The 13823-nt window shown below is 46.4% G+C and overlaps 1 protein-coding gene across 1 annotated transcript in view; it reads left to right on the forward strand.

Moving 5' to 3' along the window:
• LOC139603915 (zinc finger protein 239-like) overlaps window positions 1-13823 on the forward strand; it is a 169557-nt gene that overhangs the window by 98034 nt on the left and 57700 nt on the right. The gene's annotated exons all lie outside the window — the stretch shown is intronic.

A 13823-nucleotide genomic window follows, 5' to 3' on the forward strand; every position in this document is an offset into this window, starting at 1 on the left:
AGGTTTGAAATGGTCAGAAAAAGGAAAGGAGAAACAGTCCAGGAAGAAATTGGACAGTTTAGCTAAACTAGCTAATGAGCAAAAGCAAGCAGGAAGCGAAGCAAGCAAGAGCGAGAGAGAGCAAAGCGAAAAGCAAAAGCAGAAAAAGCAAAAGCTGCAGTCTCTGTGTCCCGCCAGGCTGATAAGAAAACCAAAACAAAACTTTCCCTCTTCAGAGCCAGTCTTAAAGGTACAGAACATAATATCCAACATTAACAGAACACATGAATGGGGATACAAGCATCATAACGTCACCCTAGGACAAAAGGTTATTACGGCCGGGTGCATCTTGGCACTCAGCCAGGAGCACCCTGTTACCTTCAGGGATCCCCTGAAATACCTTTCCCCTTACATCAGCCTGGTGCATATTCATAGACCCTCATGCATATCCATCAACTACTTTACATATTCCAGGAATGATTTTACATGGCCCCTCCTTGGGTCTGCCTTTTCAGAGCATGTGTGTTTCTTGGCTGTGGTTTTGCCTCCTTGTCTTTATCACCTCCAGTTTTTGGGCCTTGGTGCACTCTGCCTTCAGACAGGGAGTGCTGATAGTTGGCAGATCTGTACAGGTGTCCTCATCCCGTGTGCATTGGATGTTATCCCATCCAAGCAGGCAGTTTAACACAAGCACACTTCTATCAGTTATTTCACTACAATGTCTAAGCTCAATTAACAAAAGAAATAAAAACTACATCTTTAAAACAAAGCTATTTTAACACCATACATATAAAATCCATTTTAATATTTGCAAAAAGCCAATATTATGATATTTATCTATAACAGGGTGAAGGAGCCCTGGCCCAGGCTCTGGCCCTGGAGACACGGGGACGCTGCCGGGGGGTCCCTGCCCACCTGTGCCACCCCCAGGTCCCTGGCCCCCGTCCCCGTGTCAGGCTCTGGGGTCAATCTCTCTCTCTGGGGGAGGCTGCGGGGCCGGGGGCGGGGGGACCCGGGGGGACAGGGGACCCCGCTGTGCACGAGCAGGGTTGGACTGCTCTGGGGGAAGCTGTGAGGGGGCCGGGGCAGAGTGACCTCCCCAGTGACCTCACACAGCCCCCGTGATGTCACACAGGCTTCCTGATGTCACACAGCCCCTGTGATGTCACGGTTCCAGCTGTGATGTCACACAACCTTCATATGATGTCATTCAGCTGCTATGTGATGTCACTGTCACCCTGTGATGTCACAGCCTTCTCTGTGACATCACACAGCTGCTCCGTGACTCTCTGTCACAACCCTAATTGTGATGTCCCAGAGCCGCCTTCTGTGATGTCACAGCTCGCTCTGTGATGTCACGACCCCCTCAGTGCTGTCACACAGCCCACTCTGTGCTGTCCCACAGCCCCTTGCTGCCATCCCAGCTGCTCTGTGGCTCTGGGACACAGCCCCAGAGGTGCTGCTGTGACACAGCCCCCGCGGGGACATCCCACAGCCCCGGCCAGTGCTGAGCCCCTGGGAGCTCTGTCTGTGCCCTGCTCGTGTCCCTGAGGGGCCCTGGCAGTGCCCCAGCCCTGCTGGGCTGTGCACAGGAGCTGCTCCTGGCCAGAGCTGTCTCTCTGCAGCTCTGCTGCCCTTGCCAGGAGCTGCCTCTGGGCCAGGAGCCCGGCCCAGCTCAGCAGCACAGACACAGCACAAGGACTTTAATCACCCTCTGGGCCTCTGCTGCTCTTTGCATCCCACCCAGTCCCTCAGAGTGGGCTTAAAGACTTTTCAAGAGCTCCAAGTGAGATTGAAATACTGAAGTTTCCTGTACTTTAAAGAGATCCCTCTGATGAACAGGGCTGAGAAAGTGTCCCCGGGTTCCAGAGAGAGCAGAACACTGGAGGCTCTGATGGCAGCTGGGGACAAACAAGGCAAAGGTGTCTCTGGTGCTGAGCAAACCTGGATTTGTTTCAGGATTGCAAAGGGCCAAGGCCTGAGCCCCAGGGCCTGGCCAGGCAGATCCTGTCCCTCCCTCCTTGCTCAGGGCTCTTCCCGGGATGGGCACTGGCATGTGGGGATGGGCAATGCCAAGGGCAGGAGCGTGGGGCAGCCCCTGCCAGGCTGCTGAGCAGGGACAAGGAGGCCATGAGTCCCCAGGCCTGCAAGGGTCACTTGTCCCCTCCTGGCTCAGGCCCAGGGCCAGCAGCCATGGCCAAAGTGCTGCCCACGTTGGCTCTGTCAGGGCTGTCTTGCAGCTGCTGCCCATCCCTGTGCCCTGTGCAGCCCAGGCTGTCCCACGGTGTCCCTGCCCTGGCCTCTGTCCCTGCAGGCTCTCGGCATCCCCTGGCTGCCCCACCTGGCTGGGCCCTTCCTTTGCTGACAGCTCTGCCTCCTGCCTGCCCCTGCCTGCCCACACAAAGCCTGGGGCTGCTCCAGGCTCTTGCTGGGGACGTGCTGCACCACAGCCCTGCCCTGACAGGGAAATTCCTTTCTCCTGGAGCCACTCTGGGCCTCCCCAGCTGCCCTTGGCATTAATTCTTTCTCTCTCTGACTGTTTTCCACTATGTCAAAAGGATCCACCATCCCTGAAATCGCTCTTTAAACATTCTCATGGCTCTGCTCCACTGTCCTTAGTCTCCAAGCCACTGAGCACAGAGCTCCTTTGTCCCTATACAGTGCTCATGTGCCCAAGGCCTCTAAACCCCTCTTTGGGACATCTCTGGGCCCTCTCCAAGGTGTTTCCAAATGAAAACATTCAGCTCAGAGTCTAAAGAAATCACCAGAGGACAGGACCAGCCCGACCTGTCTATCCTGGCTACTTTTGTCTGGGAGCAATCCTTGGATATAAAGAATTTGGGAGGCCAAATTCTAATTTTGGCCATGGTCCCTGGACAAGAAGGCTGGTTCTTTTCCATAGGAATGAAGGAACAGAGCCCCAGTGTTTCAGGGACAGATGAGAGGTGACCACCAGAGGCCAAGGCCAGCCAGAGCTGGCAGGTTTTGTTTTGCAAGATGCCCTTGCATAGAGGAAATTATTTTAGGGAGAGTACCTGTTTTGGCAATGGGCATCTGAAAAGTCAGACAGCTCTTTTCCATAGGAAGGAAAGCACAGAACCCCAGTGCTCCAGGAGCTGATGAGAGGCAGCCCTTGACATCCCAAGATCAGCCAGAGCTGTCAGGTGGCCCCTGGGAGGCCAAGCCAGCCAGACCTGTTCCATGTTCCCTGGGTTCCATGGGGCCCTACAGTGTCCCAATGGTCCCTTGCTTCCATGGGGCCCTGAGGTGTCATAATGCCCCCTTGGTGACACGAGGCCCTGAAGGTTGGAATGGTCTCCATGGTTCCATCAGGCCCCACAGAGCCATAATAGCCTCTGTGTCACCATGGCCCCTTGGTTCCATGGGCTCCAGTGGTGCCACAATGATCCCCTTGGTTCCCTTGGCTCCAGTGGGGCCACAATGATCCCCTTGGTTCCATGGGCTCCAGTGGGGCCACAATGATCCCCTTGGTTCCATGAGGTCCCCACAGTGTCCCAGGGATCTCCATGGGAAGGAAAGAACCCAGCCCCACTGTTGCAGGCGCGGCCATCAGAGGCCTAGGCCTCTCTGTCCTGGCAGCTTTTGTCTGAAAGCAACCCTTGGATATTGGGAATTTGGGAGGTGGAACCCCAATTTCGGCCGTTTCTGCATGGATAAGAAGGACAGTTCTTTTCCATAGGAAGGAAAGCACCCAGCCCCAGTGTTTGGACAGCAGGGGAGAGGCACCCCCAGGAGGCCAAGGGCAGCCAGACCTGTCTGTCCTGGCAGCTTTCACCTGGGAGCAATCCTTGGATGTACGGAGTTTTGGAGGTGGAATCCCAGTTTTGGCCATGGTCAAGATGGGTGTTTTTGCCCATAGGAAAGTAAAGCACAAAGTCCAAGTGTTTAGGAAGAAGATGAGAGGTGGCCATCCTCAGGTCAAGCCAGCCAGCCCTGTCTCTCCTGGCAGCTTTTGTCTAGGGGCTTTCCTTGGACATTGGGCATTTTGGAGGTGGAATCTCAGTTTTGGCTGTGGGTGCCTGGACAGGAAGAAGAGTTCTTTTTATGAGGAAGGAAAGCACCCAGCCCCAGTGTTTCAGAGGCAGATGAGGGCCAGCCCTCAGGAAGCCAAGGCCAGCCAGACTTGTCAGTGCTGGCAGCTTTTGTCTGGGAGCTATCCTTGGATATAAGGAATTCCAGAGGCAGTTGCCCAGTTTTGGCCATGAGTGCCTGGTTCAGATGGAGGGTTTTTTACCACAAGAAATAAAAGTGATTGTGGAGCCCTGGAAAATGTTAAAAATAGTCTTTGCAAATATTGGGCTTTGTGTTTTCTCAGGTCACTGCACCTGCGTAAGCAGTATGATAAAAGATATAATTGTTAGATGTGGTGATTGTTTAGTAATTAAATATAATTAATATATGACCATAAGAAGAATCATGAGAAACTGTGTTGGAAATTTAAAGGGGGCTATGTTTAGCTGAAATCTGTGTATACAATAGAACAATATAAGTTTAATAATTACATGAAAGTTATGTAATGATAGAGTATAAAACACGTTCACCTCGAATGTGTGGTCGGAATCAGATTTGGGTGGAAACTACCCCGATTCCCAGAGCTCTTGAATAAAAAGCACTGCATATAATCACTTCTGTGATTATGTTTTTCTGAACGCTAACATTTTGGCGACCCCGGATGGGACCCTGCGGGTGCTGCTGAGCGAGTTTCGCGACTTGACCGCGCTCCAGCCGGCACCAAGGGATTCTCGGGGAGCTCGATCGGCCGCGACTGCTTCTGCCGCTCGCAACGTCCCCGGGAGAAAGGTAAGGTGCTTTTTACTTTGGTTTGGGTGCCTGCCAATGAGACGCAGCGAAAGCTACGCTTGGTTGGGCTAAAGGAATTCCTGCTGGTACAAGCCCAGGCGCCGTTCCATAAGACAATCGCGAAAGCGTTGCGGGTTCGGCAATTTGTGGTATATTTGGAATGGAGAAACTTAAAGGGATTTTGGACGGCAACACCTCTATCCCGCAAAGTTCTCCTTTGGGATGCTTATTAGCACATTGGAAACAGGGTAATTTTGGGGAAGAATTACGTAAAGCTAAGTTGATTGATTATTGTAATACATGGTGGCCAGGATATGCCTTGGAGAATGGTGAAAAATGGCCAAAATACAGTACTCTGCAATATAACACTATTTCGCAGTTAATGTCGTTTTGTAAACAAGAAGGAAAATGGGATGTTGATTTGTTTTTCTATTTACGGGCAAAGCCAGAATGGCAGGATGAATGTGGATTGATGATGGTTAAAACATCTGCAAGCAGTAAGTGTGGGGTTTGTGAGGAACGTTGTTTAGAACACTTGGCGTTGAAAGAAAGCCTGAGTAGGGAAAATTATTCAGATATTGATTTACAGGTAGCTCCAACAGGAACAAGAGAACCTAACCCTCCATCTGTCCCTATCCCACTGCCTGCTCCTACCCCACCTAGTCCTGAACCTGTCTCGTCTAGTGCACCCTTCCCTCTTTATTCTCCTCTCCCATCGTCACCTGATCCCTCTTCCTCGGAAGATGAGCAAAACCTAACTGTGGCAGGAAGGAGAGAGAGAGAATCAACAATGGGGTAGCCCACAGAACCAGGAGTTGGTCTAACCTTGCCCCAGTTATGGTTAGAAAAGACATAGGAGACAAAAACGGACTGTAATTGTCCCCTTGCGACAAAGTGTAGGAGTGGAAGGGCCAGTATTTATAAAATTGCCTTTCTTTTCTGCAGATTTAGTTATTTGGAAACAATCAGCCAGAATTCATAGAGAAAATCCTGATAAAATGGCATGAGTAGTAAAAATGGTTATAAAAACCTCAAAATCCTGACTGGGATGACATACAATAATATGTATATTAATATATATATATATATATATATATATATATATATATATATATATATATATATAATATATATATAATATATATATAGTATAATAATATATCTAATATATATCTATATATAATATATTAATATATCTAATATATTAATATTAGATACTTTGATGGATTCTACTGAGAAAGAGATGGTACTTAAGGCAGCCAAAGAAAGGGCAAGAGAGCACATCAGAAAAGGACTCATAACAGGGAATTTAGATGAGAATTTCCCAACTGAGGATCCAAATTGGGACCCTAATTTATTTTGCGATATGGGGAGACTATGGAAATATCAAGAGTGGATCCAAATAGGAGTTCAGAATGCTGTGCCCAAAACTATAAATTGGTCTAAACTATATGAAGTTCGGCAGGAAAAGAAGGAATCTCCCACTGCGTTTTTGGAGAGGCTTAAGGAGGTAGCAAGAAAATATACAGATCTCCAAATGGACACAGAACAAGCAAAGGTTCAGCTCGCTCTCATATTCTTGGGCCAGTCACAGGACAATATTCGTAGAAAATTGCAAAATTAGAAGGGGAAGAACTAAGGAATTTGGATAAGCTACTTGAGGTAGCCTGGAAGGTATATAACAATCGCAAAAGAGAAGCTAGTAAAAGGCAGCAGCAGAATCTGTTGGCAGTAATACAAGGAAAAGGGAACCCAAATTTGAGGGGATGTAGCAGGAATAGTCAAAATAAGAGACCAGTCACGCAGGGGTTAAACCTAAATCAATGTGCGTATTGCAAGCGGGAGGGGCACTGGAAGAGACAATGTCCAGACTTGAACAACCAGTTTCACCAGGGCAATCAGTGCCAGCAGGTTACCAAGGGGATGGTTTTGGGGGAGTATACCAGCTGACTAGACATAGAGCCAGTAGAACAAGTTAAGGAACCTGTTATAAATAAACAATTAGGACATAAAGAGGTCAAATTTCTAATAGATACAGGAGCTACTTACTTGGTATTGAATGATTTGCAAGGACAAATTGGGGACAAGGAAACAACAATAGGCGGCGCTACAGGGAAAGAGGAAAAACGGCCATTCTTGCAACCCCTAGATTTGTGTTTTGGGAACAAAGTTATAACACACGAATTCCCATATGTACCATATGTCCAATTCCACTTTTAGGGAGAGATTTGCTAGCGAAACTTGATGCGGTAATAACCTTTGAAAATGGGGAGCTTATAATGAAAATACCTGAATCAAAGACGGGACAGATTTTAATGATCAAAGAAAAACCTGTTCCCTCTATCCCTAGGGAGGTAGAAGATGCAGTGATTCCCTCTGTATGGGAGACAGATATACCAGGGAAATCTAAATTGGCACAACCAGTGCATGTAGAGTTAAAAGAAGGGGCGAGGGCTCTACAAGTCAAAGAGTATCCCATAAAACCAGAAGCACGGCAAGGAATTGTAAAGATTATTGAGAAATCATTGAAATACCAAATTTTAGAAGAATGTGAATCAGAATTTTATACACCAATATTTCCAGTAAAGAAGCCAAATGGTGAATATAGATTAGTGCAGGATTTGAGAGCAATAAATACAATAACAAAGGACATTTATCCAGTGGTAACAAATCCTTACACATTGCTAACATCCATAAAGGAGATATAGAAGTGGTTTACTGAAATTGATTTAAAAGATGCCTTTTTCTGCATCCCCCTTGACAAAGAAAGTAGGAAACTGTTTGCCTGTGAGTGGGAAAACCCAGGGAATGGGAGAAAGACCCAGCTCACCAGGACACAATATAAGAACTCGCCAACCCTGTTTGGAAACCAACTGGCAAAGGAGCTGGAGATTTGGACCGAGAGTGGGCAAGTACCAAGAGACCAATACCTGTTGTTGCAGTATGTTGATGATATACTAATAGCTACAGAAGAAAAGCAACCTGTATAAAGGTAACCATTGAGATTTTAAATTCACTGGGAATGGGAGGCTATAAAGTACCCAGAGGAAAGGCACAAATTGCCCAACAGACTGTGATCTACCTGGGATGTGAAATTTCACAAGGGCAATGAAAACTAGGCACTAACCGTATCCAAGCTATTTGTGCTATTCCAGAGCCCCAGAATCTACATGAGCTGCGAGTCTTCCTCGGGATGGCAGGATGGTGTCGCCTGTGGATCATGGACTATGGACTGATTGCGAAACCCCTGTGTGAAGCTCAGAAGATGCAGCCATTCACCTGGGGCAAGCCACAGAAAGAAGCCTTCCTAAAATTAAAGGAAGCACTGACAACTGCTCCAGCATTAGGCTTACCTGATCTGTCTAAAGATTTTCAGCTGTTTGTCCATGAAAGGCTGCGCCTAGCACTAGGAGTCCTGACCCAAGGTCTGGGAAGCTGGAAAAGGCCGGTGGGCTACTTTTCCAAACAACTTGACAGCATAAGTGCCGAGTGGCCTCCATGTCTGCGGGCAGTCGCAGCCACTGTGATGCTGATACAAGAAGCCAGGAAGCTCACGATGGGAAGGCACATGGATGTCAATGTACCACACATGGTAACCACTGTCTTAGAGCAGAAGGGGGCCATTGGCTATCCCCAAGCAGGATGATGAAATTCCAGGTAGTCCTGACTGAGCAGGGTGATGTCACATTAAAAACAACTAACCTTTTGAATCCAGCTTTGTTCCTAGGTACCACAACTGAAGAAGGCCCACTAGAGCATGACTGTGTGGAGGTAATAGAGTACACCTACTCAGCAAGGGAAGACCTGAAAGACGTCCCACTAGAGCAGCCAGAGTGGGAGCTGTTTACAGATGGGAGCAGCTTTGTGGAAAACGGAACCAGATACGCTGGGTATGCAGTAACAACAGTCAGTATAGCAGTGGAGGCAAAGGCATTACCACCAAATACATCTGCCCAGAAGGCAGAACTGGTTGCCTTAACCAGGGCACTAGAATTAAGTGAAGGGAAAAAGGTAAATATCTGGACTGACTCAAAATATGCTTTTGGAGTGGTGCATGTACACAGAGCACTGCGGAAAGAAAGAGGACTATGGTCCTTCTCAAGGTACGCACATTAAACATCAGAATGCGGTCCTGCAATTGATAAAAGCAGTACAAAAACCTGAACAAGTGGCAATCATACACTGCAAAGCACAGCAATCAGGAAACTCCAAAATCTGTGAGGGAAATTGAAAAGCAGACTGGGCAGCCTGACAGGTTGCTCGAGAGGTGCAAACAACAATGGCATTGATACCTTTAAAGCTTAATGTATCCCAATTCAATTTGCCTCCAGAACCAAAATATTCAGTAGAAGATGAGAGACCGGCACGTTTGCTAAATGCACAAAAGAATTCAGAGGGATGGTATGTGACTGCACAAGGACAGATAGTGGTACCCCCCTTGATAATGAGAGAAGTTCTACAAATTAAACATAACGAATGTCACTGGGGAGCAGAGGCATTGGTAAAATTGCTAAAGCAGAGTTTAATTTCAGTACAGATGTTAACAATGGCAAAATCAGTAATGTCAAAACGTGATATCTGCTTGAAAAACAACCCAGTGGCTAGGTGACAAGCACAGCTAGGAAGAATTGGGATAGGAATAGAGCCAGGAGACTATTGGCAGGTAGATTTTGTAGAACTGCCAAGAACTCGAGGATACAAATACCTGTTAGTGGGGGTTGACACATTCTCTGGGTGGCCAGAAGCCCTTCCCTGTCGCACCAACCAAGCAAAGGAAACAGTAAAGTGGTTACTACAGGAGATTATTCCCAGTTTCGGGGTACCCCTAGGGGTATCATCAGATAGGGGGCCCCATTTCATAGCTACAGTAGTAAGAGAGGTAAGTAGATTGCTGGGGATAACTTGGGACCTCCACACACCATGGAGACCCCAGTCAAGTGGACAGGTAGAGAGGATGAATCAGACACTAAAGTGGCAAATCAGTAAAATATGCCAAGAAGCCAAATTGCAGTGGCCCCAGGCTTTGCCAATAGCACTGCTGAGGATTCGGATAAAGCCTAGGAGTGGGATGTCAGTCAGTCCTTATGAGATATTGCATGGGAAACCATGTGAATCTCCTGAGCCTAACCCTAATGTGCACGTCACAGGAAAGCAGGAAGTGTATAATTATGTTCTGTCTCTCGGGAAAACTTTAGCTCGGCTCCGGAGCATCCTCGTGTGGAATAGACCGCTGACTCTCGAGAACCCAGTTCATAACATACATCCAGGAGACGAGGTGTACATCAAGAACTGGAACGAAGAACCGCTGAAAGAAAAGTGGAGTGGAGCCCATCAGGTACTGCTGACCACCTTTACAGCAGCCAAAGTAGCCGGCGTGGACCCCTGGATTCACTATACCCGAGTGAAGAAAATCCATCCTGGATCACAGACTGTGTAAACTGTGGAACCAACAAGGCTGCAGATAAGATGTGTTTAATCACTTTGAGAATGCTATCAGTAATTGTGCCAATGTTATGGTCATTAATGTCTTTGGGATGTGAAATGCAAAAAGATCAACTAAACACTCTTCATTCTAGAATGAAGAGAGAGGTACAAGCAGAAACACAGGTGATAAAGGTTTCTAATGCAGTTTGGGCTGAGAATGTAATGATTGGATTAGTCAAAGACTTTGCCAAATGCAAAACACCTGTAGAATAACTGCCTGTCTGCCAATACCAAAGGCAGCAGGAGACCCAGTAAATTGGGGAATCATAACATCAAAACTACCTGAAATACAAAAGAACAAAACAATTGCATGTAAATGAGTACCTGAGTTGAGGCAAGTAGTCAAGGAAACTTGGGAGAAAATAGGAACATGGATGAGACCCATGGGCCAGAAAGACTGTATTCTAAGTGATGGCAGACTAGGAACCCCTATGGGAGAATCAGGAGGCATCACACAATGGCAATGCTATTTGCCACACTATAAAAAGATTATAGAAAATGTTACAGAAACCACTCTGGTATGGAAGTGTGAGGCCAAGGATCAGAAAGATCAGATAGAGCCTTGGGACAGTGCGTGGTCTGTGAGTATCCTTCAAAGATTCCAATGTATGGCAAACACCCCTTGGGGCATTAAGTGGGAAGGCCCCGAGAATGAAACAGATCCAGCAGTAACAAACACTGCCACCAGTAGCAGAACGAGGGCAGACAAAGTAAGTTGGTGGGCATGTAATAAAACTTATGACTGCACTTCTGATGATGCAGAGATAAAGCAGATGCCACCCCTGGCAATAGCCCTACAAACTGGCTGTGCTTGCAGAGGGATCAAACAGAAACAAGGCAGAGTGAATTATAAAGTAGTTGTAGGATGTACCAGGAGAACAGTCCGAGGTCCAGGACAATTTGTATGGGCAGCAAGCAATGGCACCTGGACAACACATCTGCCTGTAGATGGGAAAGTAAAGGAAATTACTTTAGGCCTCCCAACCTCATGTCCAATTTGGAAAAAGCCCCCATTTAACGGAAAACATGAACTTGTGCAGATAAGAGCAAGACGAGAAGTTCTAGACAATGAAAATCCAGATGACACTTGGCAAGAACCCTCTAGTGGAGTGAAATTTGGGTGGGCCCTAGAGTCATTACTTGGTCCTATAGCAAACTATCAGAGTAGAAGATGCTGTACAAACTTACAGGTCAGGTAGATAGAATGGCAAGAGTCACCCGGGAAGGATTTAAAGAATTAAACGTACAATTACAAGCCACCACAAAAATGACTTTACAAAATCGATTAGCCTTAGATTTGTTACCCCTGAAAGAGCATGGAGTATGTGGATTTTTTAAAGGGACGGGTTGGTCATTGCTGCGTTCACATCCCAAATGTAACTGCAGATGTAGAATATGACATCAATCAGTTGAAACAAATAGAGCATGAAGCACAAGAAGAGCAAAAGGATTTGACTACGACCTGGCTAGGCAAAGTCTTTAAAGGGTTAGGGTGGAATGTGAGTTGATGGATTAAATCTGTCATTGAGACTGTGATAATCTTACTAATTGTATTCTTAGCAATTTGGTTAGTTCACAGCATCTTAAAGGAGAGATACAGAAGAAAACATCCTGGAACCAGAAGATAATAAAGGCTCTGACACGAGATCCACGCCCACCATCTTCTGGTTCTCCAGTTCGTGACAGCATCCACGACAACGTTTACATCAACCATGGACTTGAAGAACGTCAAGAATAAATTGAGAAATAAAGGACTGTATCAAGTGAAAACATTTACACCTATAGTGAAGTGAAAATGCTTTCAAAGGGGGGAGAATGATAGTGGGGCCCTGGAAAAATGTCAAAAATAGACTCTGAAAACGTTAGGCTTTGTGCTTGCCAGATCATGTGAAATTGCACCTGCGTAAGCAGAACATGATAAATGATATAATTGTTAGATGTGATGATTGTTTAGTAATTAAATATAATTATTGTTTAATCATAAGAAGAATCATGAGAAACTATGTTAGAAGTTTGAGGGGGGCCACAAGGAGCCCATGCTTGGTTGAAATCTATGTATACAATAGAACAATATAAGTTTAATCATTAACATGAAAGTTATATAAGGATAGAATATAAAAACATGTTCATCCCGAACCCATGTCGGAGTCAGATTTGGGTTGGTACCCCTGACACCCAGAGCTCTTCAATAAAAGCACCTGCATATAATCATTCTGGTGATTATGTGTTTCTGAACGCTAATATACCCAGTAAACTGTTAAACCCTTCCCAGTTGCTGTGCATGAGGGTCTAGGAATATGCACCAGGCTGATGTAAGGGGAAAGGTATTTCAGGGGATCCCTGAAGGAAACAGGGTGCTCCTGGCTGAGTGCCAAGATGCACCCGGCCATAATAACCTTTGCTCCATGGTCCTGGTCTCCCATTGTCCCTTAATAAACTTTTTAGATTTTCACAGGAGAGTGAACATGTTTTTCACACTTTTGAATGGTTGAAGTTTTTTCATTTTTCACGGGAGGCAGTTTTGAAGAGCTGCAAGTGGCCAATCTGCCTGCAACAAGCACCATTCCACGGGCTCTTGTCACCTTTCCCGACACGTCTGCTGCAGCTCATGGAGGGTAAAGCCCTGGAGGCTCCTTATGGGTGGTTATGGACGATTGCAGGCAGCACCTCCATGCCCTGGATCAGCGGTGCCCCCTCCTGGGAACCCCCACGTGTTCCAGTTTCTGTGAAGCTGCCTGTGAAAAACACGTTCACTCTCCTGTGAAAATGTAAACAGTTTAATAAAGGACTTTAATAAAAGTTTAATGGGAGACCAGGACCATGGAGCAAAGGTTATTACGGCCGGGTGCATCTTGGCACTCAGCCAGGAGCACCCTGTTACCTTCAGGGATCCCCTGAAATACCTTTCCCCTTACATCAGCCTGGGGCATATTCACAGACCCTCATGCACAGCAAACTTTCCCCCAAACTAGTTTACATCTTCCAAGAACTGTTTAGCATGGCTCTTCCTTGGATCTGCCTTTTTAGAGCATGCAGATTCCTTGGTTGTGCTTTTAGTCCATTCTCTTTATCACCTCCAGGTTTTGGGCCTTGTTGCACTCTGCCTTCAGACGGGGAGTGCTGATAGTTGGCAGATCTGTACAGGTGTCCTCATCCTGGGTGCATTGGATGTTATCCCATCCAAGCAGGCAGTTTAACACAAGCAGCCTTTTCACAAGCTTAATTAACGACAGAAATAAAAACTATATAACAAAATATATATATAATTTATATATATATTTAAATAGATATATATATAAAATATATATATTAAAAATATATATATAATTTACTTTAAAAAACAGTCCCAGCCCATATTTGATCCCAGTCTGTGTGGTCCTGATCCATATGGTCCCAGTCCCTGGGATCCCAGTCCATACAGTCCCAGTCCATATTTGATCCCACTTCAGGCTATCCTGGTCTGGAGGGTTCTGATCCACGTGATCCCCATCCATGTGATCCCAGTCCAGGTGATCCCAGCCCATATTTGATCTCAGCCC

Source organism: Agelaius tricolor, unplaced genomic scaffold (assembly GCF_023055355.1).
Source record: "Agelaius tricolor isolate 1412-34295 unplaced genomic scaffold, bAgeTri1.0.p SCAF_42, whole genome shotgun sequence".
NCBI lineage: Eukaryota > Metazoa > Chordata > Aves > Passeriformes > Icteridae > Agelaius > Agelaius tricolor.